This window comes from Amblyomma americanum, chromosome 9 (genome assembly GCF_052857255.1).
Source record: "Amblyomma americanum isolate KBUSLIRL-KWMA chromosome 9, ASM5285725v1, whole genome shotgun sequence".
NCBI classification, from domain to species: Eukaryota; Metazoa; Arthropoda; class Arachnida; order Ixodida; family Ixodidae; genus Amblyomma; species Amblyomma americanum.
The window spans coordinates 15500219-15522516 of NC_135505.1; the positions used below are offsets into that span (position 1 = coordinate 15500219).

The 22298-nt window shown below is 49.3% G+C and overlaps 1 pseudogene; it reads right to left on the minus strand.

The window, feature by feature from the left end:
* Positions 1–790: 790 nt before the first annotated feature.
* Positions 791–22298, minus strand: part of LOC144105180 (uncharacterized) — a 26630-nt pseudogene continuing 5122 nt past the window's right edge.

A 22298-nucleotide genomic window follows, 5' to 3' on the forward strand; every position in this document is an offset into this window, starting at 1 on the left:
CGACGTACATCTCGCAGTTTTTAAAATAAAATCTTCAATGTTTAAGAAAAATCACCCTGTACAGCTTGAGGCCCTGTGGGGGTGAAGGGTGCATTATTTCCCGCCAGCAAATATCTGAAGAACTGCCCGGTCTACTCGATGGAGTAGCGGAAGAAGGGCCTGCTTCGCCGCGATCCAAGTCAGCCTGTTGTCCAACACGAGAACAAGGTACTACACCTGGATCCTCCAGTGAACACTGGCCCCGTTGACGTGCAGTGTTGTATGGTAACCTAACCGCGGCGGCTGCGTTTTTATGGAGGAAAAACGCTAAGGCGCACGTGTGCGGTGCGATGTCAGTGCACGTTCAAGATCCCCAGGTGGTCGAAATTATTCCGGAGCCCTCCACTATGGCACCTCTTTCTTCATTTCTTCTTTCACCCCTTCCTTTATCCCTTCCCTTACGGCGCGGTTCAGGTGTCCAATGATATATGAGACAGGTACTGCGCTATTTCCTTTTCCCAAAAACCAATTAATATTTTTATTATTATGTATGCTAACCTACTTTCCGGCGAGTCTGCGGTGGCTCAAGAATGCCTCCGTCAAACTTGTCGAGACGGTGAGCCTTAAAGAGGCCAGTAAGGACTATATCACATCAAAGGCTCTCTTCAGGGACTTCCTTGTTGTGATGAGCCTCCTCGCTTGGCAGACCCGTAGAGCCACGTCGTCGGCGTCGATAGAGCACAGGACCTGTAGCAGAGTTCAAGGGATGACGTCTGTAAGGCGGGCCCGGCTCCGGTTAACCGGAGTTGGCTCAAAATTGGCCTCTGTGGGACGCCTGCTGTGGCTCGTCTGGGAGTGCTGCCGGTGTCTCGATGGTGACCCTCTTGGTGCGTATGCTGAGCAAGCCGGTGACGAATTGACGCAGGCCTTCATCCCCTCCAAGAAAGTCGAATGCCTCCTGTATGGAACACGAGGGAAGGAGGCACCATTCTGCTTGGTCTCCTCCAGTGAACCAATACGGTCGGCTCTTGCATGGGGCCTTCGGAGGCCCGCCTGCCGTTCAAAAAGAAATCGTTCTGACGCGTGCAATCCAGGATAGACGGCCAGTGCTACTGTCACTCGCACCTTAGAAGCAACGGATGTGAGTGCCAGTGGCTTTAAGAATTCATATGCTGGGTCAACTCCTTGGCCTTGAGTTTGCGAATGTTGAATTAGCCTGGTATTGGACAGGTCTGCCATGACCCAAACGGCATTTCGAGATTCCAAGAAGTGTTCGGGTTAGTCAACACAGCAGAATATCTGAGTGGTTGCCCCGTCTGCTCAAGGGGCAATCTTCCGTTTGGAGCGATGCGGCTCCGCGTTCAGTTCGGGAAGTCAGATGGCTTAACATGCACGGGCGCTGAACGTGCACCACGATTCAGTACGGAGGTCTTCCACTCGTTCGCTGCGAGGAGCCGGCCTTCTTTTGGTAGCATCTAGCAGGGAATGCCAAGAGGGGACGGCCACTGTGGAGTCGTGGTCGGCCAGTCTGCATGATGAGGCCTTTGGCTATGGCATCTGCCAGAACTAGATGTCGAGTCCTGAAGGGCTTTAGAAGAGCAGGGCGCACGCTGTTTTATATACAAAAGCCTTACTGGCACAAAAAGCCTGTGGCGATCGTCCGGCGTATTCGAGGAAATCTTGATTGCCTGGCGGGCAGGAATGTGATAAGAACAGAACATTCCCGTTGTATAGAGGGACGTGACGTCACCAGCCTGATAGTGACGTCCCCGGATCATAGAATGAATTTTGGCAGGAAGAAAGCGACCTCACTAGACCCGGTCGCCTGTGTACTGTGCGAAGTCAGTGCACGAGAAATAACTACAGGTGTTCGGAATTAATCCGTAGCCCTCCACTACAGCACTTCTTTAATTTTACCTTGTTTCACTTCATTCCTCATCTTTTTCTCAAGACGCGGTTGAGGTCTTACTGGGCCCTTCCTTCCCTTATAACCAGAGTTTGGAGTTTTGACGCCAGAGCTTTAATGTTCCCGTACTGCAGAACATTTGGCATTGTCGACGGTGTTGCGAGCGAAAAATCATGAGAGAAGCATCCTACGGGGGCGACCAAGGTCTTGTAACATTGTGGCGTCATTTCAAGCTGCCCACTGGATTGTGAGCAAACTGACCACAGTGGCAGGTGGCAGTTAAATTAATTGTTGATCGCGAGAGGCTGCTCGTCAAGAGCAACCTGGGTCGCACAGGCCCTACCTCTGGCATCACCTGATATCGCAGGGCAGTGGCGTGTGGGTTAACCGCTGCACCAGTGCGCCTGGAGTGGTAGGAGGACTTCCAAAGATTCTTGAACGTAAAGCCCCTCATGATCACTTCCTCATATTTGGGCATTAACCCACTAACGCTATCGCGTCACACGGTTGAGGCGGTGCTTAAGTGTCCCCTCCGTTTTTCTTTTTAACCAGAAGAACGATAAACGTGCTGAGTCAATGTTTTGAAGTTCATTTTTAACCAAAAAAGCTAGTTCCACAGCAATGCCATGCACACCATATCTGACTGCCTATTGAGTACTACATCCCACTCAACATAAGAGCCAACGAACAAAGTGTACAAATGAGAAGAGAGATGGTGTAAAATTTAAAATAAAAATAAAATAATGAAAAATGGAGGGAGAAAGGTAGAAAAGGGACCGATTTCGAACTTCCGCTCTTAAGCACATTTAAGTGCAATTCTGAAAGAAGACGACGAAGTGCATCCTTGTGGAACGCTTTCAGTCGGTTTGGTAGGTCATCTCATGCTTGCCACATGCAATTGGTCATTTAAATAGTAACCGCCTGGTTATGGCCAATCCGCCTTGTGGGTATGTGCCATTGTGTGAGGTCAACAACAACAACAACAGTCGGTCTCCAGCATTTTTCTGCGTTTTTGCATGTGTATTGCGGCGATGCCACACCCCGTCATACGGCGATGGATCAGAACCCTCCTGGACATCCGAATGGCCTGGCGGCCTCCTGCTCGAGCTCGTCGAGGAAGCGGTGTAGCCGTCCGAGCGACCCCGACAGCAATGACACCGTCGAGTGCCTCAGCGAGGCCAGTAGTGAAGACGGTTTTGAGACTTAGTTCAGCCGGAAGACCAACAAAAGACTTCTAAGATCCGAGCCGGATCGTCATGTGGTGAGTCCACTGGAAAAACAAATGGCAACACACCGGCACACACCATCCTCGTCCTTCGTGTGCAGCCAGCGGACAACATGAGGCGGCTTAACAGGCAAGTCTCTGTAGAACTCGAGGCCCTCGTGCCTAACGAAATCAGAGACGTTCGAGTGAATGCGCGGAAGAACATTGTAGCCGTTGATATCCACCTTGCGGCTGCGCTGGAACTACTGCGGGCCATAGCTCAGCTCGGCGGTTTATCAGTACGTACTGTTAACCCGCTCGGCGGGGATGAGTCCTCTTCCGGCGTAATCTATGATGTCGACGAGGTTATCACGCGAGATTATTATCAGTACGTACTGTTAACCCGCTCGGCGGGGATGAGTCCTCTTCCGGCGTAATCTATGATGTCGACGAGGTTATCACGCGAGATTATTTGCCCATACTCGTGAGACCGGCAAACGAAGGCATCGTAATTCTACGGGTATCACGTCTGGGCAATTCCCGTTGTGTGAAGATTTTGTTCCAAGGCGCTAGCCTTCCATCACACGTGAAGGTGGGCCATTTCCGTCATGCCGTGCGGCCATTCATTCTAAAACCCCTGCAATGCCCACAAATGTTTGAAACTGGGTCATGTGAGCGGGGTCTGCGACAACACGAGAGTGTGCTCTCATTGCACCGGAGCTCACAGCGCTGAGTCCTGTAATGTACAAGTGTTTAAGAGCTCCAACTTCAACGGGCCTCATGAGGCCTCATCTAAGAATTGTCCGCGCATAATAAATGAGCGTCCCGTTCTAAAGAAAAGGGTTCGGGACAATTCTACGCACCGTGAAGCTGCCGCGACTGTTCGGAAAAGGCGTTCTCGCCGCAAGAACTCAAGAAAGTCTACTGCAAAAAGCAACCACGCCGACGCGCCCACGACGCCTCCTTCTCAACCTCCTCCCGTGCCGCCACGTCCAAAATGTGTCTAGTCAGCGAAATATTGCCAATGTAACGGGGGGTTTGTTACGAGGTACTAGGGCGACGGGAACGGCAACGGCAGCAGTCTGGGATCAGATCGGCAAAAGACACACAAGCGTAGCGCTGGCAAAAACTCTCGAGAATACTGTCACCTCGTCTTCGTCTTTTCAAATCATCAGACGCATCTTCTTCTTTAGCCTTACAATCACCCCGGGGACTAGAGGAGCCATCCTGGCGACTTAGGATGATGGCAAGACGGCGGGGTCGTAGTAGGGCTTGAGGCGCTGGACATGAACGGTCTCCCGTCCTCGGCGGCGGAGATCAGGAGACGGCGTGAGGGGTTCCACGATATAATTAACCGGAGAGGTGCGCTCCAGCACACGGTAGGGACTATGGTACTTCGCAAGAAATTTTGAGGAGAGACCGGGAGTTCCTGAAGGGATCCAGAGCCCCACAAGTGCACCAGAAGTGCAGTTCGGTGGGGTTTGGTCTTGGTCGAGGCGGGAGCGCTGAAGGTGCTGGGTGTCAGTGGTGAGTGACCGGGCAATTTGGCGGCAGGCTTCGGCGTGTTGCGCGGCGTCGGAAACAGGCCGATATTCGGATTCATCAGGGCGGTAAGGGAGGATAGTGTCGATAGTAGCAGAGGGTTGGCGGCCGTAAAGTAGGAAGAAAGGAGAGAAGCCGGTGGTAGACTGCGTAGCGGTATTGTACGCATAAGTAACGTACGGAAGGACGAGATCCCAATTCGTGTGGTCAGAAGCGACGTACTTGGAGATCATGTCTCCGAGTGTGCGGTTAAATCGCTCAGTGAGGCCATTGGTCTGCGGATGATAGGCGGTGGTAGTTCGGTGAATCGTGTTGCACTCTTTGAGAAGCGCCTTCACCACCTCAGATAAGAACACGCGGCCTCGGTCACTGAGCAGTTCACGAGGTGCACCGTGGCGAAGGATGAATCGGTGCAAAATGAAGGAGGCGACGTCCGTCGCTGTGGCAGCCGGAAGGGCAGCAGTTTCGGCATATCGTGTAAGGTGATCCACCGCTACTATAGCCCAACGGTTGCCGTCTGCAGTGTATGGAAGCGGACCGTATAAATCAATGCCAACGCGGTCGAACGGGCGTGGAGGGCATGGTAACGGCTGCAGCTCAGCAGCAGAACGATGGGGAGGTGTCTTGCGACGTTGGCAGGGAATGCATGCGCGCACGTACTTCATGATAAAGGTGTACATTCCCAGCACCTCCACCAAATGTAACGGGGGGTTTGTTACGAGGTACTAGGGCGACGGGAACGGCAACGGCAGCAGTCTGGGATCAGATCGGCAAAAGACACACAAGCGTAGCGCTGGCAAAAACTCTCGAGAATACTGTCACCTCGTCTTCGTCTTTTCAAATCATCAGACGCATCTTCTTCTTTAGCCTTCTTAAGACCTCTTCGTGTGCGGATGCTTGGCCAGCGCTTCCGCCGTTACGTCCTGCTGAGCCTCCTCAGCGCAAGCTCCCATCGCCGAGCTCACCTGTCGTTAGAGAAGGGCTCAAAGAGCAAGATCGCTAAGCCCTCGTGATCCTTAGGACGGTAGTCAACGCCAATCGCCCTCTGATACAGGCCCTGCAATCGCCAACCACCCGAAGCGTCTTACTGGCACTGGACTCCCTTGTTCCAGCCCTACAAAATCTTTAAGACAGAATGGCTTGCCAGCTTCCCACGTTTCGTGAGGCAGTCAGGGGCGCTGCGGTCTTCCAGTGGAACGCAAGAGGTCTAAAGTCAGGAATCGCAAGTTTATGGCAGTATGTTTTCAACAACCACTTCCTGATATTAGTCATCTGCGAACCTAACTTATCCCAAGCAATCAGGCTTTCCGGGTACGATCGCTTCTTTGCTCCGACATGCGGGGAGCGCAGGAAAGTTCTGGTCTACATCCACACCTACATAACGTACGTTTGCTGCCCAGTTCAACCCCACAATGACAATCAGTACGTGTGTTTCATAGCCAAAAAGGGACCCATAGAGTTCACACTGATTGCGGCGTATGTCTCCCCCTCCTCTCAATTGGACTGCGAGAGGTTGAATACAATTATGGAGGCAACCCGGGCTCCTTGGATTATTAGCGGAAATTTCAACGCCCACCACCAACTTTGGGGAAGTCCTATAGTCAACGCCAGAGGGAGGAATCTGGCCTTATTTGCTTCAGAAAATGGACTTTATGTAATGAATGACGGCAGCCCGATATACCTCCGAGGCAGCTTATACAGCAGTTGCCTAGACCTGACGCTAGTTTCGCGGTCTCTGCGCCGGCATGTTCAGTTGTTTTGTGATGTGGAGACCCACGGGAGTAACCACATGCCCACCTACCTCAAGATTCCAGGTCTTGGTGCGTCCGGCCCAGCTAAACACGCGCACATCGATTGGACGGCATTTAAGCCTCGAATGGAAGAGGCGTGCAAAGGAGCCCTAACTATTAGTTTGGAGGACATTATAGCAACAGCAATGGAGGCTGCTAGAGGCTTCATCACGTCATCTAGAATGCGCACCGAATTTGATATCGAATTAGACGTGCTATTCGTAGGCGTGCAGAAAGACGTTACAAACGGACCAAATGCGTAAGGGACCTCTGAGAGGCGCGTCGTTTGCAGAGGAAAATCAAGCGACGAATGAACACGCGGGCGGAACAGCGCTGGGAGTCCTCCTGTCAATCTCTGGATCCCCGAAAGCCCATGTCCCTCATTTCGCGGACAATGCCGGGGCTTCGAACGCTTCCACAGCAAAGACAGCCTTTCTATGCGTTGGCTCTTCACCAAACCGTCACCAGATTCAAGTTGCAACTGACTTCTGCAGGACAATCGCGGGTGCAGTGAATACCGCGGGTTCCCAGCGTGTTCCTCCTGCATCACGGGATTCAACGATGGATGTTGTCTTTACTCGTGAGTAACTTGATGCTGCCCTTGTAGACAGTAAGCGGTCGTCTGCACCAGGTCCAGGCGACATTACATATGTTGCGCTGTGCCACTTTGGCCACGACGCACGTAGAGAGCTACTGAGCCTTTACAACTACTCGTGGCAAGACGGAGTTGTTCCTCCACAGAGGAAATCCGGTCGCATAATACCATTACTAACACCAGGGAAATCCCCCTCGACCTGGCAAATTGTGTGGGAAAAGTCATAGAAAGAATGCTTCTGGCGCGTCCTAAGTGGTACCTTGAGCACAATAACGTGTATCCTAATGCCATGGCGAGTGTTCGACGGGGTCGCTCCTCTATAGACAACGTCATTGATCTTGTGTCTACAGCACAGCAATATAAAAGCCGGAAGCGCATGTGCGCGGCACTTTTTCTTGATATCAAATGCGCATACGATAAGTAACACACGAGGGCATCTCTGATGCGCTAGAGGCTGTTGGAACCGGTAGACGGATGTTTAGGTGGATCTAAAGCTGTCTGACCAAAAGGGAATTTTTTTATTATGTGTGAAGATGGCTCCACACCCATGCACAACACCTACCGGGGCATGCCCAAGGGCGGAGTGCTCAGTCCTACTTTGTTTAAACTGTAAAGACGCAAATCAGACGCACAAGAAATGTGAACAGGCAAAATCTGTCGACACAGCGTAGCTCCAAGCCAAGAGTTCGAGAGCGTCATCTTCGTCTTCTCCGCTAACTGAACTGCGTCAGCTTCGTCTTCTTCAGCTTTCTCTCCTTCGGCGGTACTGGCTGCTGGGGCAGCAAACCCCAATTGTATGTCTTACAAAACTAACACTTACAAGACTCCCGGAGTACCTACCTAATACCGTCCATATCTTGATGCATGCCGACGACATCTGCATCGGGGCCTCCTCTGTGAAGCTTCTCCAGGTGCGAGCAAGGCTTCAAAGGGCAGCAACCATAACTTCCTCCTATCTCCGAGAACAAGGTCTGAACGTGTCAGCCGAGAAGTACGCTATAGTGGTATTTACGCGCAAAATATGACTCGTTATTCGCTAACTATTGATGGCCATGTCATTGCCTATCGTGCATCTCATCGTTATTTAGGAATTGTTATAGATCGGAATGGAGCCCGCATTGCAGCTTTGTAAAAAAAAAGCTAATTTATGTGACACACCTGCTCAGATTTCTTAGCGGCAAATGATGGGGCTCTTCGATTCTACCAATGCTGCAACTATACAGAGCACTCTGTTTGGGATTTCTGCGGTATAGTGCACCAGTGCTTTCAAGCACATGCAAGGATAATTTGCTTGCCCTCCAACCTATACCAGGTCAGGCACTTCGCACATGCCTGGGTCTCCCTCGCAGCCCATCAACAGTTGCTACCATTGCAATCTCCCAGGACAACCCACTCTCGGCGTATATAACCCTTGACACTCTGCTGATCCATATACGGCATCTAACAAGGATTCCCCAGCACCACCTTGTGTCAGTAGTGGATCAAAGACCACACGCAGCTTTTCAAAGGTTATAGCAGCCCACCAGTCGTCCATCCCATCACAGTTCACCCCGGCAGCACGGCCTTCTTCTGCGCGGTGGTGTCTGCAGGAGCCATGCGTGCGTCTTACAATTCCGGGCATAACGAAAATATCGAACTTATTGACACCGGTCATTAAACAATTGACACTCTACCTACTCCACGCCACATATAGTGACAGCACTCATGTGTATACAGAAGGTTCGGTCTCAGGTACAAGTTCTACCTACGCCGTGGTCATTTCCGCGGGACATACCAGTATTTCTGCGAGACAGACAGCAGCAAACTTCGCATCGCACAACCTACACGGGTCAGAATTGGCCGCTCTTCGTGCGGCTGTGCAGTACATCACTGCACAAACTACCCACAAATGTGCTGTGTTCGGCGACTCAAAAGCAGCCCTAAAATATCTTAATTCTTCTTTACGCCATGGCGATCACAATAAAACCGTATCTGAGTTAAGACATCTTCAACACCAGGCGCAGGAAGAGTGTCATGACATCTTCCTGTGGATACCGGGACACTATGGCATTGTTTAAAATGACGCAGCTGACGCTGCAGCTCGAGCGGCTCACGGCAATGCCAACATTGTCAAGAGACCGCTGAGAAGAGCCGACACAGCAAGACATCTGCGAATGTTTGGCCGAAAAGATGTTTTAGCTTCATGGTCTTCTCCTGGCAACTCCACATGCCGTCTGCACCGCCTAGACCCCTTACTTCAACTCGGTCCTCCGTCCGGCCTTTCCCGATGCGATGCTACGCTGTGTGTACCCTGTGGCTGGGAGTGGCGTTCACAAAAACCTACTCCCACTTAATCGCAATGGCATACTCTCCTGCGTGTGACATCTGTGGGTGTGACGAAACTATAGAACACCTTCTTTGTAACTGCCCTCGGTTTCAGCGTGAGCGTGCACTCATGGCTGCAACACTCCGCCGTTTAGACCCTCGGCCCCATACTGAAGCCAAGATTCTGGGGACCGCTTTGAAGGCACTTTTCAAGTTCTTTAAGGATTCAGGACTGAGTGCAAGGTTGTGAACTATCAGTGTGTACCCTGTGTACCCGGCAAGTAATAGCCAACGGACATGTGTAAAAGTGATCATCTCCCTTTGTTCTTTCTCCTTTCTATCTCTCCCTCCGTTCCCCTTCCCGCGTGTACTGTAGCATACCGGGCGCTGCTTAGTTAGCCTCCCTGCTTTTCCGTTTGTTCCTCCCTCTCTCTCTCTCTCTCTTCATCGAATCATTAACACAAAGTGCGCTTCACACGCAGCAATTTATTATATAAATTAATTAATAATGTAATTACAATTCGTCCACCAAATCTCTTTCATTTCAAGACGTACTCACACACTACCTAACACAGTAAACTTTTTCATATTCCTCTATAAAAACGATAGGATCGTGCGGACAAAATTTGTGGACACGTTTTGCGGACAGATTTAAATTTAAGAAATCAATTAAATTAATACCTAAATACAATTCGTCCACCAAATGTCTCCCATTTCAAGATGTACTCACCCACAATCTAGCACAATTAAACTTTTTCACATGAGTCTATACAGGACGACAGGATCGTGCGGACAAAGCATGCGGGCACGTTTTGCGGACACTTTTTGCTGATGCGACATAACCATATAATGTTTTCGCATTAATAAAAGAGAGCGTTTCTAAATATACTGCGTTGTGATTCGCTATTTCGAATTTTCTTCGAGGAAGAGTCAAAGCCATTATTGCCTGCATATGTAATGTGATTTCCAAGGTATGAGCTTTAAACTTTGAGAACTTTTTATCAACAAACTATGGATTAAAGAAACATAGGCTTTCCTGAAATCTATGAGAGGAACTCGTATAATATGCATTTTCCCGAAGGAATTCTGAACGCAAGTGCGAATTCGGGGAGTACCCAAGAAGTATGAAACAAACTGCCGGAGGCCAAGCACGTTTGATTGGGTGACTCGGTGGGACGCCGGATTTAATTATTGTTCCGATGCTTTGCGTGAGCTATTAGATATATCGTATTAATTTCTAAAGCCTAACGTTCTTTTAACATTGTCTTACAGCAGACGGAGTTTCCTGTCCATAGAGAGTGCGCGGACATATCGGTGCATGGTGGCAAAGCACGACGCCTCAGCGCAAGGTGTGCCTTTCTCGCCTTAAAACTCTCGACAGTGAAGCCGTCCTTGGAAGTCTATCTGAACGTCGCGGCTACCGCGGGCGTCGATAGCGGAAGCTGGCTGAGCCGTCACGCAGCGGGGCGCGGATAGACCAAAACAACGAGTGAGGGAGGTATGTTTTACTACTGCCGCGTAAAGACGCGACGCCTGCCGCAAGGCACGGTCACCGGGAGGGACGGGCGCTGTGGCACAGATGCTCGCATACATCACCCTCTATCGCGAGGTCACTCCGATTGGGTGGACCGATAAGGATAGCGCGAGAGTTACGATCCGCCCTGCCCCTTCTCTCCGCGCATGCGTAAGAGCGTGCTCGAAGGGCTTCCACGCCCGTCTACCGCGAGCTACACATACTGCCGATGGCGCACTCCGGTTGACGGCTCTACGTTTGCGTAATGAGTCTAATTTGCTGCTTTCGTTTAATTATCTATTGTGCAGTAGAGCTATATTTCAGCTGCCGCGGTTAGCTTTAGTGGAAACTAGGGTCCTCACTGTGCCTTCGGGTTTGGTAGAACCTCTGCTAACCTTTCTCTGTTCAGTCCCTGCTGCCTGCCCATTCTTCGGGCAAGTTATATTCCGTCGACGCAGCACTCATAGATAAACAGACGTGCGGCATTAGTTCAATCCCGCTAAACACCACAGTCCGTTCCTCGCCCTTCTGTTAGCACCAACGGACTTTAAATGTGCTTGGCAAAATAGAACCTAGTCGTCAAGAGCGTGACCTTGAGGAGCGCCGCCTTATCTCCGCGCGTGCGTTTCCTTCCGCGGTCGTTTGCATCGAGTGCTTTTGACTGCGCAGCCGTGGATTGATGGGAAGGAGGCACACCGACACCGCCGCGGTGCAACAGCGGCCCAGCAAGGCTTGTTTGTGCTAGGCTAGTCACTGCGAGGCATAGCTGAACAAGAGCGAACAAAGCGACCACGAAACACGAGAGCCGGGATATGCGCCAACTGCCAAGTGAATTCATTTTTCGGAAAAAATTCGTTTAATCACAGAAGGATGAGTGAGAAAAGAAAATTGGACGGCACTTAAGCTCCGCTGTGAAGGGTATGACGCGACCTCTTTAATGGTTCCCGGCAGTGCCTCTACTAACACAAGCAAAAAGAGGCCCTGTTTTCATATTATGTGAAAAACCACAGGGCAAACACAAAGAGCCTTGCTTTAACCCAGTTGAGTGGACGTGTCTTGTATGCCTAGACCGAGTTTGTGCCGGAATGGCAACTACTCCCAGTGTTGTGCACCTTGTTGCCTATTTCTAGTGCATCGCTTCTTAGTTGTGCCATATTATTATTCTCTAGTGCGCCTCGGTGCGGGGGGTTTATCCTGCGTATAAGACCGGTCGCCTGAATGGTTGCTAATTCTTGACGCATGTGCATGTCTCTAGCAATTTTGATGTGTAAGTGGAGTGCAGTGTACGAAGGCATGAGAATCTGCGTCTTCATCTCGGAATAGCGTGAGTGTACTAAATAAAGCATTTGGTACCTTTGCGGGCTAGATTTACATGCAATAAAGAAAAAAAAATACTCAGCGTGGTCTACGGGTAGCGTGCCAGGATCGCACCCCAAGGAACGTGGGTTCGACTGCCGAGTAATGTGACCAGTTTCCTTCTTATTATAGTTTATTTCCTTTATATACTAGCATATCCTTACAACGCTTTGAATCAGGTTGCGAGCTTTAATCAGCAGTTTTTCAATGCTTTAATCACTTTTTCGATGTCGATGCTTAACGTGCGACGTCGCCACTTTTCCGACCAATCCGCATTTTTGCCTCATGCCGCCACCGACGACGGCGGATATTTTAACAGACGAGACCCTTAACGCTATTGCCTTAAATGATAGCAAAAGATGAGTCTTTTTGCTTGTGTGTTGTCATGTAGTGAGTACAACCGGTTGTTCGGAAGGTAAGCTCAGTCGGACGCTAGTGTTTCGACCGTTTATTTGTGTGTGTATGTGTGTGCCAATACACATTTCTTCAGGTATTTCTCGCAGTAGTGCCGAGTGTCGTTGCCGAATGCCGACGCCTCCGAAAGTTAAGGATCTCGGCTGTGTTGGACAGGGCGTCTCAAGGAATCGCTTTGCTTCCGCGTAAAGCGCCTCTCTGCGAGGCCCCCGTAAAACGTTTCGCATGCTTCTCTGCTCGGCGGACGTCCTTAGAACTGGCGGCGCTTCGTGTGCTGGCCTCCTCCTTCCCTGGCGGCCCTTTTCGAGCCGCTTTTTTTCACTCTCTAATCTCCCCCATCTCGGCCGTTCCTTCCCTTTTTACTCGCCCATTCATTATTTCGAGGGTCCTCGTCCCCCCGAAGTTGTCAATCTGCCGAAATGGTGGCGTTGACAGAAGGGACGGGCCACGCGGCCCCCAGCAAAAGCTCGGCCATGTTTACGAGGCCGTACACAGCCTGCGTCAGCCGCGTAGGCTACCCCAGGCAATAAAAATTTCTCAGAGGATTTCCGAAGGAATCTCAGGCGTTTAAGGAACGCAATTAATGTCATCAGAATAGAAAGGTCTTCTTATCTGGTGCAGGTGGCTCTAAAATACATTACGCAGAGCTTTAATCCGCAAATTATTTACGAAGACAGATAGAATCCACCTGAAATAACAGCACCGTAACATCATACGTTTGTTCTGATTCTTTTTTGGTAGTATTTCATGTGTCTGAATACATTGGCGAAGACGTACACGCCGCAACACGGCAAAGCGAGAAATGGACACTGATCCGGAGTTCCCGGGTTCGAACCCGACCGCGGCGGCTGCGTTTTCTATGGAGGAAAAACGCTAAGGCGCCCGTGTGCTGTACGATGTCAGTGCACGTTAAAGATCCCCAGGTGGTCGAAATTATTCCGGAGCCCTCCACTACGGCACCTCTTCTTCCTTTCTTCTTTCACTCCCTCCTTTATCCCATCCCTTACGGCGCGGTTCAGGTGTCCAACGATATATGAGACAGATACTGCGCCATTTGCTTTCCCCCAAAACCAATTATTATTATTAGACACGAGAAACCCGTTTGCGCCACATTATTAAGAGTAACGTAATCCTCGGAGTGCACTTCTACTTCGTGTAGCTACAGTATTGTGCGTTTTTATCGCTGACGCTTTCAAAAATTTCCCCGCCTCAACCGCTGGCTCGTTTGCGGTGAAACTGCACACGGAGCTTGCGTATTATGGTAACTTTTGTATCGTAGCAAGTTTGACAAAGGTACTTACTTAGTTCAGGCGCACATGATGCGAAATCGTAAGCGTCTACGCGAGATCGGCGAGCCAAAACCCGCAGACGACGCTTTTTCGCTGAGAACCGGCAGTGGCGCGATCTGTTTTCGGCAGCGGAAAGCGTCACCACTAGGCCACCGAGGCGAGCATTGCAAACAATATTCTTTAAAAGGTAAAGCCTCGTTAAATCATTTGTTCTGACATTTTTCCGCTTAATTAGTCGAAAATGTTGTAATCGCTTCAGTAGAAGCAGACGAAACGAAAGGAGAGGCATATTCAAACGGCCCGCGCTCCTTGCAACTCTCTCCTCGACGGCCATGTCGAGACGCTTTGCGCTACCGCAAACAGATGGCGCCACTGCCACCCTTCAGCGAAAAAGCGTCGTCTGCGGGTTTTGGTTGCCGATCTCTACGTAGACGATTATGTTTTCGCATCATGCACGGCTCAACTAAGTAAGTACCGTTGCCAAACTTCCTACGATACAAAAGTTACCATAATACGCAAGCTCTGTGTGCAGTTTCACCGCAAACGAGCCAGCGGTTGAGGCGGGGAAATTTTTGAAAGTGTCAGCGATAAAAACGCACAATACTGTATATTATGCTATCCAGTACAAAAGTCTCCACTAGGCGCGATCGCAATGAAAAGCGCTCATTTTTGTAATCGGGTGGATTTTTGTAATCCAGGCCCCACTTGTGGCGATTAAAACTGCGTTTGCTTTATCGAATGCCCGGTATTGAAATCCGGCAATTAATGACGTGATCAGGCGATCATTCGCAGGTAAAACCATTGCGATCGAGTCAGCTCCTTCTCATTTCGACGCTCTTAGAAGTAACGGCAAGCTACGGAAGCCTTTCGTTGGAGTACACGAATGTCCCATCAGCTGTACTGAGTAGTGGCCTTCATCATATTGCTCCATAGCGACGACGACAAGGAAAAGAAAGATCATGCAGCCATGTCCGAGCTTCTTCTATTCTCCATCCTAGAATGTGCCAGAATTCCGTATTCTGGCTACTCATGTTCTACAGGACGCTTGGAATCATCCCGGACAGTCTCGAGGCGCTGCTGTGGCCGCACGTACGGCAGTGCGCGCACCCATGGCAGAACAATGGTGAGCCTCTGTGCGTTCATCGAGCAGGCGGGATTCCCGCTTGCTCTTTTCCAGGTTGCGATATGAACGCTCCGCGGGTGCCACCTCGGACGGTACGCGGCCGGGCGCCCCACCGCGGCCGCTTGTGATGTGTGCCGCGCGCGGGATTAGTTCGAGACAGGACGCTACGTGCGTGCGGCTATGTATGTACAGTTTTTTATTTCTTGTAAATGGTTGTGCGCAGCGGCCGCTCGCGCGCACTTATTTTCGAACAGAGTCTGGACATTAACGCGTGGCGAGCGGCGCGAAATTGATTGCTTTATGTATTTTGTAACTAGTGTACAAAGATCTCCCCGGTCCTTTCTTGCTATCGCTCCACTCTATACGCTATTTTATCTTGGGCGCACGGGCGCCACCATGGATGGACGGGTGGATGGACGGACGGACGGACGGACGTATGGATCGATGGATGGATGGATGGATGGATGGATGGATGGATGGATGGATGGATGGATGGATGGATGGATGGACGGACGGACGGACGGACGGATGGATAGATCGATGATAGATGGATGGATGGATGGATGGATGGATGGATGGATGGATGGATGGATGGATGGATGGATGGACGGACGGACGGACGGACGGACGGACGGACGGATGGATGGATGGATGCATGGACGGACGGACGGACGGACGGACGGATGGATGGATGGATGCATGGACGGACGGACGGACGGACGGACGGACGGACGGACGGACGGACGGACGGACGGACGGACGGACGGACGGATGGATGGATGGATGAATGGATGGATGGATGGAAGCTGAGCCCTTTAAATCGGGCGGTGGATCAAGCCACCTAGCCATGCCTTGTGAAATTTTACTCTTGTCTTGGTCTAAGCCACCAATCAGATAACCTTCGCTAGTTACTTCTACCCACTTAAAATCTACTTTTTCTTCCCTGTCCTTAAAGGGGCTGTGAAGGGGGCTCTAATAAAATTGCGGCATGCCTGGGATATTGGAGCACACCGCTTCACGAATAGTGTCCAGCAAGGATTTTTTTAAATGCGCTTTGTAGAAGCTGAGTGGTCTGTAGTTAAAATTTGAATTTCAGCGGCTTCGCGCCTTTCCCTCTCCTCTCGACACTTTTCGCACGCTGGAAGGTAGCCGCTCCTTCGCAGACCCCTCTGGGAGCGGAGCTTCGCGACCTGCCGGAGCTAAGCGACTTATTGGCCGCGGCCACGGTAGCTGCCTGACGCCTGAAAAATCTAACCAAAGGCCACCTCTAACCTTGTCTACGCAGATTCGGGGGACGAAGAGGGTGCGAGCATGAAAAAGTCGCCGGGAAGGGCTCGCCAACTTTGACGCGTGATTGTGGGTCGTCTGCTGCGTGTAGAAGATTATTATTTGGCTCTGGTTTTCATGGCAACACAGTGCAGTGATTAAGTGAGTTAACGTGCTTTCCTAGGAAGGCGTTTCAGAGCCCCTTTAAACCCCAATGTCTTGGATAAATCAGCCCCGCTGCTTTCCACTGTAGAGTGAAACCCTTTACAGAAAAGTATCAAGTGTTCAGTCGTTTCCTCCTCCTCTCCGCACGCAACGCACAACGTGCCTATCTCCTGGTACCTGACTTTATATGTCTTAGTCCACAAAACTCCCGTCCTGGCCTCAAACAACAAAGAGCTTCCCCTACAGTTATCACAGATATTTTCATTGCAAATTTCCTGCTTAAAAATTCTCTATGTTCCCAGTACCGAATTCGTTAGCATCCCTGTTTTCCACATTGCTCTTTGTCTGTTTCTTTAAGCTTTTTCTTAACCGATAATTGCTAATTTGCCCCCCGACTGCTTCCCAGATATTTGGTTGTCAATTTTCTAGTTCACTTTCTCCATTTCATGTCAACATTCCTTATGTACAGGTATCTGAAAACTTTCCTAGCCCACTGCTTTTCCCCCATTTTTCTCAATCGCTCCTCCAATGCTATCTTACTGCTAACTACTATGCTCTCGGACGACGCCCATCCTATAACACCCTGTACCCCCTGATCCCAAAGCTAGCGTCCCTATGCCGCGTTGTTTGATTTCTACCCTTGCTTGAATACCTGGTCTCCTGCACAGGACCGCATTGCCGAAAGTCAGATTAGGAACCATCACCCCTTTCTAAACCCTCTTACCCTTTCATACCTATTGTAATTCCACGGGGCCCTATTTTTCATTAAAGCCGCATTCCTACTAGCTTTATTCATTACATATTTTTCATGCTCTGCCAGATACTTAGCACCTTTATTTATCCACACCTCAAGATACTTGTACTCATCCACTACTTCTAGCGTGAACTCCTGTATTCTGTGCTGATCGGTCTCATCATTAATTATCATGACTGCGATTTTTCCTTACTAAACTTGAAACCTAATCTATCTCCCTCTGCACCACAAATGCCTATCAACTTCTGAAAACCTTCCTTGTTGTTAGCCATTAGCACTATATCATCCTCGGTATTAGTTACGGTAATGACTGTTTAATCCATTCTCCTTGCTTGAAAAAAGAAAGGTTGAAGCCCAGTGCGCTCCTCTCTAGTTTGGTCTGTAACCCTTGCAGGTACAACATGAACAATAAAGGAGAGAGCGAACATCCTTGCCTAAGCCCCCGTTGTATGTCTATAGACCCTGATACATTTTTTTCCCAATTTTATAAGTATTCTGTTACCTTTATATATATATATATATATATATATATATATATATATATATATATATATATATATATATATATATATATATATATATATATATATATATATATATATATCTTCCACATCCAATGTGCCCAGTATGTCCCACAAATCCTCTTAAATCACTTGGTCGTAGGCTCCCCTGATGTCCAGTAACGCTATCCATAGGAGCGCTGCAATTTTTATACACTGCGTCAATGAAAACAGATTGTCCTCTAACCTGCGTTGTTTGAATTGACTTCATTGACTAGGCGCTCGCGCCGCCTATCGGCAAGAATCGAAAGCTTGACGTCCGGACCATGCTGGGCTGTCAACTGCGCTTGTTGTTCCGCTCAAGGAGGTTATATAATACTGCTGGAGTGGATGTCCCGCATACCCGTCTATGCGACCGGGTGAAGCCTGGCGGCGCGGCAGGTGGCCATCTTGCTCAGGGCAAAAGGCGCTTGCGCGGCTAGGCGCAGCTGGAGAGATGAGGTGGCTGAGGCTTGGAAGCGTTCGCTACCGCTCGTTACGACGATCAAATTATTTTTCACATCATGGGGACACTTAAGGTTTTCTTTTTCTCGGCTACTTTGCCAAGCGGCTGCGTGTGGCAGGTTCCTTGAGGGAAATCTTTGCTCACATGCCGCCACCAACTCCGCGGCTGTCCACACAAATCGACAGGTTATTTTTATGAGCTAGCAGAGTAAAAAATGTTTTGTTTTGTAAACGAGAACACTCACAATCTGACTACGAACAACAAAAACAAAATAAACCTTTATTTTGTTTCTCTTGCTCGCCCTTCAGTTTACTGATTTTACACGTTTGTCACTCAAGTAGAGTTATTTCTTGGGCCAGCTGGTATCCTTGATTCAAGCTCATAATTTTTTCAGCGCAACCGCGCACAGCCAATGAAAAGAAGGAAGCGAAAGGACGAACATAGCGCTGACTGAAACTGTTTATTCAGATACGGAGTTTGTGACTCCGCCTGCGAGCAGCTTTAGTACTCCAATACAACGTGAATAAAATAAGTGCCACAATCTCTATAAGCTTCTGTAAAGAAGAAAAATGATCTGAAAAATGGGCCACATAGAGGAGACCTATACTAAATATAGTCAGATATTTAGCGCACTGCAAGAAGTGGCGGGCTTTTTCATGCGTCTGAGCGATGGAAAGGCACTGATGAGTACAGGTAAAAAAGCATGTATATACTTCATTGGTTCTTGAATATTATCTCCCTGGTCAGAATTCGCCTCACCATGTTCTTGCAGCTCTTTTCATTAATCATTTTTGCGATGTGATGGACCCTGATTTCCATGTACATGCTTTCAACCTTTTTGGACAGGGCTTAAATGTGATTATCAAGGGGGTCGCAGTCCAAAACTTGAGGTTCAAGCTCGCGAAACAATGCCTGCTCCAACACAGTTGTCATCACTCCAGCCAAGATACTTTCACATCTTATATGCAGGGTTTTAACATCTGTGCATTGATGTTGAAGAAGTCGTATGCCCTTTTCCACAATGTCACATATCTTTACGACACCCTTGGATGGTGCAACGAGACCACCTCGGCTTTTTGCGGCTACCAAAGCCGGGTCGACTGTAATGTCATGCAGCACTCCACACATGAACTGGCATCGCGCACTCTACGGGCCACAAACCCTGCTATGTAGGGAACTACTGCTCGAGCGAACTCCGACAGGATCTTTGAGAGATCCATGCGATCTGTATAGTCGTGATCGTCATCCGAGACTTCAAGCACAGACGATCTCCTTAGAATTGTGATCTCTGTCGACGATTCTGCACAAGTTACGGCGCTTGACACGTTAAGCGCAGTCACTAGATCTTTAGTCTGTATCAGAAGCCTTTTGTATGAAGCTCTCAACTGACAGGCAGTGGCTTTGTTACTGTAACCACCCCTTCCTCTTACGCAACCAAAAATGTTTCCAAATGGTCCTGTGACATCTTATGTGTCAGCAAGTACCTGAGTTTTCAGTAGCCACCAGAGTGTCGAAAATAGCTGTAACACTTTGAATCCAAATGAGCATGCCTGAAAATCCAGTTTTCTTCTGTCCTTCGATCATCGGTCGCCCCGCAGCATCTTTGAGCCCTCATAAATAGGCCTCTGCTGTGTGACAGAATGCCTTCCAAGTGGCTGCGTTCTCTTTGCGAAGGGGGCTTTATATGACTGTGCTAGAGGATTCCTAGAGTTGAGAATATGAAAAAGGTGATCAAAAACACGAATACATTCTGCTGTAGCACGCGCCGCTTGGAACTGTAGGAATTTTAGCGTGAACTAGCAGAAGTCAAGTGTATCTGCTACGGATGAACTCAGGGTTTGAACTGCCAATTTGACTTTCATTTCCGGCTTAGCCCACTCAACGTGAACCTTTCTCAGTTTCTTGCCAAGGTGGAGTCCTTCTTGCCGTTGCAGTGCTTCCAATTCTTCAATATATAGCCATTTCACATGTGAACTATTTGGATCCACAAGGTAAGGAAGCAGTTCCCTAAGCAGTTCCATATCAACTTAATCATGTGACCGGCATCTAGTGTGATATGTACTCTGCCTGCACCTTCTGAGAACTGGAAACTGGTGTCGAATGCCGTCGAATTTTAGTTCAACTCCGCTCCAAGACACGTGGCCATAGTAAAATTTGACGCTGCCCCGTCAAAGGTGAGCGAAACTATTTCGATGCCTAGTGATGAGAGTCTGGAGAGGCATTCTCTTGTGAGCACAGCCCTCTCAGACCCCGAAATCGAATCTATGAAAAAGTATGCAAGTGGCAATTTCAGCCTCATATCCATGGCCACAAGCATAAAAACACAAGCATTTGTGGCTTCCGGCAAGCTATCGTCCGAGGTTTCGATTCCAAGGTCCACATAGCCAAACATTTTGTGGCCCACAAGTTGTACATGCTTTTTAATAGCCATGTCGTCTATCATTAGTGCAGCGAGCAGTGGCTTATCTCGGCTCTGCACTAAATTATTCAGGAAGGCAAAAGCTTCAGACGTAAAACTTGGTTCGCCGTTAACTGACCTGTACCATTCGCGCAGAGTACGTTGAGATGGCAAAGCGTTATTGAATTTCAGTCGCACATACTCATACGCAGCTGGGGAGTAGTAGTGCAGCGTTAGGGCGAACGCACGAAGTCCTGGGGGATACCTTGCGTGCGTTTTTCTTTTCCTGGGCTCGTGCAAGAAGCTGCTGAACATCAGGTGGAAAGGTAGCTTCAAAATCCCTAAGGCCTTTGATAACAATTATTGTTTGTTCAGTTCATTGATAAAATTCTTGGAATCGTAACAGCGCTTTGATAACCTTCGTTTGGACTGCTGCATATTTTCACCTTTTTCTTTAACTGTTGAACCTCATGACCTGACTGCTGTGCCTTCTGCTTGTACCATTCGTTCGTCGCGGAAGTTGGCTCTGAGATGATCTCTGTTGCTTCTTCGTCAACCTCAGACAGAGGTGGTGGAGTCGGTACCCGAGATTTTGCGGGAGCTCGCTTTTGTTTTTGCTGTCGGGAAAAAAAGTACGTTCGATGACGTTAGAGCTTTTGCTCTCTCCATATTTAGAGCTGTATAAAGTAATTAAGAAAGCAGTAATGAGACAGCTGTGAGCATGATGTAATAAAACTTTTCGGGCTAAGAAGTGGAACTAATTCAAAGTATTTGTACTTACTGGCTGCCGAAGATAGGCTGGGAACTCCGGAATTGTTGTGGGAACGCTGCCTGCTCGCAGCCTCGTTGTTCGTCCTGTTCTATCGAAACAGCTAGCTTCGAAATGAACAGAGCACAGAACATCAGTTTTCTTGGTTGTCCAGTCAACTCGCCGCACTGCGTGCTCCCAGGCTGCATGCTGGGCGGAATCTTTGGGAAACCTGGGACCCACGAACAAAGGTCCATGTACAGTACACATCCTCAGGCAAATCTTTAACGATGCCATCTAGTGCTCCTATGGATTCGCGCAAAAATTAAGGGTATGATGCGACAGTGTTAACGGCTTCCATCTGAGGCTCCCCTCGCGGCTCCTGGTTCGTGAGAAAGTCGTAAAATGTGTTCGGCGTACATATATAAATATGAAAATTTATTCCCGGTGTCTGCTTCACGCGATTTGAGCAGCCGAACGCAACGCACGAGCCCACCATCACCTTCAGGTAGGCTAGAACTGCAAAACTCAACCTGTACTGGCGCGCAATGCTGTGCGTACGCTATGCCGTGCGCGCGCTTTCTGCCCTGAGCAAGATGGCGGCGCCTCGGCTTCAGCGCTTGGCGCCACTTCCACTCCAGCAGTATTATATAACCTCCTTGGTTCCGCTGTAGTTCCGCGTCGTGTGGCGCCGATTGTCGTTGCTAAATAACTCTCCTGGCTCGTCTCGGCAACTTCAGAACCAACACCAACTTTCTTCGAGCGGGTGTTATGGCGGCAGTGGCTGCAAGTAGCGTCAGCATGGGAGACGGTGCCGACGGCCGCTGTATAACAACGACTAGCGATGCCATCGATCTCGGTGGGAGCCAACGCTCACGTCAGGATGCGTTCCCTGCAGTTTTTCCAAAGCAGAGATACTGCATTATGTTTCATTGCAAACTAGTGAC